The sequence below is a fragment of the Nyctereutes procyonoides genome, unplaced genomic scaffold (assembly GCF_905146905.1).
Source record: "Nyctereutes procyonoides isolate TBG_1078 unplaced genomic scaffold, NYPRO_anot_genome, whole genome shotgun sequence".
NCBI lineage: Eukaryota > Metazoa > Chordata > Mammalia > Carnivora > Canidae > Nyctereutes > Nyctereutes procyonoides.
In genome coordinates this window covers 4,390,387-4,395,336 of record NW_026575020.1, presented here as the reverse complement: position 1 = coordinate 4,395,336, position 4,950 = coordinate 4,390,387, and positions in this window count along the sequence as shown.

Sequence of the window (4,950 nt, the reverse complement as noted above, 5' to 3'; positions counted from 1 at the left end):
TCCTTCCTCTCCTTCCTTTCTGGTTATAGTGCCCCAGGGCCCCCGACCTTGAGCCATCCTTAGATCCTACAGTTCCTCTCCCATCCCTCATCACCCAGCCTGCCACTCTTAGAGAGAAGCTGTCAACTTTGAGACTGCTCCTGACTGAGTTAGTGGGTGTTGGGTACATTTGGGGGACTATCTGGGCCCTGAGGATAGTGATATTCTGAGCTTCAACCATCCCTCTCTGGCAGGAAGCCTGGCAGATCTCTGGGGTACCTTCTTCCCACTTCACAGAGGCAGGGAGGCGGCTTTTGTAGTCAGGCCATCTGCCTTCCTTGTCCCCCCACCTCTCACCAGCAGCTCCTTTCCTAGGCTTGGCAGGGTTCCCCCAAGGACTGGACTCCTAAGGGACTACAAGGACCCCCTTAGCTCTGGACATGGGCCATCTTCAATTTCTCTGCTTTTAATGTCTGGCTTCTCTAGTCTGTAAATATCAGAGACAATTTTTCTTTCTTTTAAAAGATTGTATTTATTTATTTGAAAGAGAGAGAGAGAGAAAGAGAGAGTATGAGCATGGAGAAGAGTGGAAGGAGAGAGAGAAGCAGACTCCCTGCTAAGCAGGGAGCCCGGATGCGGAACTCGATCCCAGGACCCTGGGATCAGGACCAGAGCCGAAGGCAGACACTCAACCCACTGAGCCACCCAGGTACCCCCAGAGACAGCCTTTCCACAAACTTCCTCCCTCCACACCACATTAGCTTCCTAGGACCCACAGGCTCTCTGGCTGGATCCTCTTTCCCCAAGGATAGGACTCCATGAAAATCCTCCTGTGGGTAAGAGAAAAGTTATCAGCACCCTCTTTGGATATAAAGGAAAACTGCCCTTCCATACAGCTCCTCTCAAAAATCCTTCTTACCCCACTTTCTCTTGCTGTCCGTTTCTTCCCCCCCTGAGCACTGATAGAGGCTTAGCTCCCACCTCTGCTCTCTTAGTTCCAAGCTCCAACCTCTTCATCTTATTGGCTGGTCTGGCTGGGGAAGGGGTCTACCTGAAGAAGTGGGGCAGATGGAAACCAGCCAGGTAGAGTTACATGGCAACACTGAACAGAGGCAGAAAAGGAGCTAGACCAGAGTGGGGGCTTAGGGTTAGATAAGAGGCTGTAGGGAATAGGGGTTTTGGTGCCCAAAGGGATGGGGACATTCTAGGTGAAAAATAAATATAAGGAAAAGTGACAAGAGTCTAGACCCAGAAACATTGAAATACTTGGTAAGCATAAAAGGTACAAAGGGTTTCAGCTCCCCTTCTCTCCACAGGGAAACTGAGTCATTCCCCTTCCCTAGCTGGAACATTTTCTTTGGAAGCTTGCCTGGGTCCCCCTGCTCTGGGGAGTTAATTGGCAGCAGAGGCATGAAGAGTTGTTCCCACACACTCATACACAGCTGGTTCCAAACCAGTTCCCTTCTCTGACAGGTCCCACATTAAAATCTCCACTTTCTTTCTATCTGGGAGAGAAGAGGATGGGGGAGAAGCCTACAACGTGGACCCACTTTAAAATAGTTCCTGGATTTCCCCTGCCCTACAGAGGTCCAGAAAGAGACCAGCCAGGACAATGAAAGGCAGAATTTGAACTAATTATTGAAGTAGTTTCCTCTCCAACACCCTGAAGGATGCCTCCCCTTTCCACACTCCTTCCTAGCTCAGAGAAGAGACGTCCTATGATCCTGAGGTCTGGACAGTGGCAGGGAAAGGAAGCCCGCTTGCCATTTCCTTTGCACCACCACCCCTCCCTTCAGGCCCTGAGAACCACTGTGTGCTCCTGGCCTCCACACCAGCTTGTCCCATCTCCTTTCATTGGAGGGGGAGGGCTGCAGTGTGGTAAGGCTCAAACCTCTTTCTTTTCTCCATTTCCACTACCTTTTCTAGATTGAAAGATCTCTAAGGGGGAGAAACATCTGGGGGTTGGGTTCTCTTAGCTGGTTTCCCCTGCTGCTTTTCCAGAACTCCCCAATAAGTGGGGCTGTGTCTGCAGAGTCGAGGGGTATCCGCTGGACACCTCATCACTTGCTGACATCACCCAGAGTGCAGGAGCTGGAAATGGGGGAGAGGTGGGGTTACTGAGGCTTGGGCCCTGGCAGTAGTTCCAGGGCAGGTTGGTCCAGGGCCTGTCCCTTGTTTCCCCCACCCCCAACTGTTTGTGGCTTCTTGGCAGGGGTAGAGGATACTGTGTGGGGTCTTAGCTTCCAGGCTTTTGGGGAAGCTCTTCAGAAAGATATTTGGATCCTCTGGCTTCTAGGGGGGACCCTGAGAAATCTTGGGGTGCTTCCTAGCAACAGTCTGAGAGGAAAGGAAGGAGGAAAGGAGAGAAGGCGGGGCCCAGGCATAGCTGCTCCGATGGGAGCCCAGAGAACAGGCTGTTCCTGCTGCCTCCTTGGCAACCAAAATCTAAGAGGGAGGGGGCCTTCAGACAGATCCCCCTCAGAGGGTCTTTATCCATCCTTACTTGTGCCCCACCCCCCTACTATCCCCAGGGATTGGGCCCTAAAGCAGAGGTGGGGGGGATGAGAGGAGACTGCAGCCCCGGGTGGGGGTTTCCTGGCAAGGAGACAACAAAAGCTGGGGCTGAAATGACTCTGAGAGGAGCTAGAAGCTTCAAGAAATGGGGGTAGGCAGGATGAGTGGGGTGGGAAGGGGGCTGATGCAATAGCAGGCAGGGGCTATAACTCCAGACCTGGGCTGGATCCCGGAATCTGGCGGGATGCCTGCTTTGGAGGCAGTGTGCCCTTGACTTTGCCCTTGCCCATGTCTGTTACCAGCCCATATTGGGAGCCAAGGAAGAGAGGTAAGGAGAAGATGGGAATGGTAAACTTTGGTCTTTGAGTTCAAGCTGCCCCATTCTGCCTCTGGGGGAGGTCGGGAGGTGGATCAGGAGGCACTTCATTTTCTATGGCTTTGGGTCTGGAATTTCAAAAAGTCTCCCTCACCAGATATCTTTAGGGCCTTTCGTCAGAGACGTGGGGGAAGCCAGAGTGGAAGGGAGACAAAACCATAGCACTTTCGTATTCCCGCTCTGGACTCCGTCATCCTGTCCTAATCCAGATTAGTGCCAGACTTCCCCCATTGCCTCCTGGTTCTGCCTGACAGGTGCAGAGTATAAATGCAGCTCATCTCATAAATGTATCCCATGCACAGGGATTCCATCTCAACTCCCTGGGCAGGCTAATCCCAAGAGACTATTTCCATACGGGAGAGAGCATGCACCCTAAGCATTGCACATTACAGCCTTGCTCCCCCGGGTTTCAGCCAAACATGATCATCGAGGACGTGGCATTGACCCGAAGACAGTCACCTCGCACTGCACACTGCCCTGATGCTGCACGATGCAGCCTACTGCCCCACACTGAGCTGGTGCATGTCCACTGCAAGCCCAGGCTGACCCCACAGGTTCACTTATTGCATGCTGACTCTGCACCCTGCAGGCTCCCTTCACCCACTGTATAGTCCTCATCACCACCCACTCTGCATCCTGTGGGTTTCATCCCAGCTGCCCCTCTCATCCCCAGGATTCCAAGGGGTCCCAAGAGAGGCACCCTCCTCTCCCCTCCTCTATGCATTGCAGACCCCAATTATGCTGTCCCCCCAAGAGGAGTCGCTCCAACAGAGCTGAGGAGGCAAGAGCCTGAGGATAATATGAACAAGGGCAGCCTGACTCAGATAGACTTAGAGCCCCACTTGGCAAGTGATTCTACCCAGTATAAACTGGGCAATTGGTAGAGCAGCTCCCCTTAACACACACACACACACACACACACACACACACACACACACACACACACACACCTTCCCAAGAGCAGACTGTAGAGACTGGGCTCCACCCTGGGAGCCAAGGGAAGGCTGTGGCCCCCGCTGGTAAAACTGGGCTAATGATAGTGGGGGAACCGGCGGGACCAGGGGGGTGCTGGGGTAATTAGGGTTCTGCCTGGCGCTGGGAGATCCTGAGATGAAAGGGGCTCTGGCGTCACTGAGATGGTTTTATATCCATGAATGCAGGTGTATGTGTGTGTGTGTGTGTGTGTGCACACGCACATGGGAGGTGGAGCTGGAATGGCGGAGACCTCTCCTTTGGGGAAGAAGATCCTTTTTTTGCAGCCTGCCCTCCTCTTTAGATTGGCCCTAGTACCATTTGGATTTGGGTGGGGGCAAACACAAGAGGAAATACCACCACTGTAGGGCTGAGAGTTGAGGAGGTAGGGCAGGCCTTGCCCCCTCCCCAGCTCACCAAGGGGACCAGTTGTTGAGGAAATAGCTGGTGGCAGTGAATAGAAAGCCTATATTGAAAGAGGGTGACATTTGAAAGAGGAGGCAGTGGATCAGGTAATAATGTTAGAAATGAGAAGGGGAGGGGGTAATAGGGAGTAAACCTCCAAAAGGATTAAAAACGTGAGATGATTGAGGGAGAAAGGACCTCAGGGGTCACTTGCCCAGCCCTAACATTTTAAGGTTGAGGAAGCTCCGTCCCCGAGAGCGGTGGTGATTTGCTCAAGGTCACACAGTGAGTAACTGGCAAAGAAGGGCCCCTGAACTCAGAAACAAATTCTAAAGCTCCTAGGGCTTGGTATTTAGACTTTCTCCCCGACTTAGAAGGTGCAGGCGGCCCGTCTATATTCCCTTCTCCATCCCCGTGGTGCAAACCCAAAAACCTCCGATTCTTCCAGCAAGCCAAAGCTATTTTTTAAAATATGTCACCGAGCACCACTCCTGCCGGCGGCGCCGGGAGTGGGGCGGGCGAGCGCGAGCGGGGCGGGGGCAGAGGCGGCCGAGGGGCGGCCGGGCGGCTGGCCGGGGTCCCGGGGCGCGGCGGGGGGCGGGGGGCGGGGGGCGGGGGCCGGCGGCGGCGCGGCGGCCTGCAGGGAGCAGCCGCGAGCCGGCCGGGCGCGCCGAGCCCGAGCCCCAGCCGGAGCGGGGCGGGGG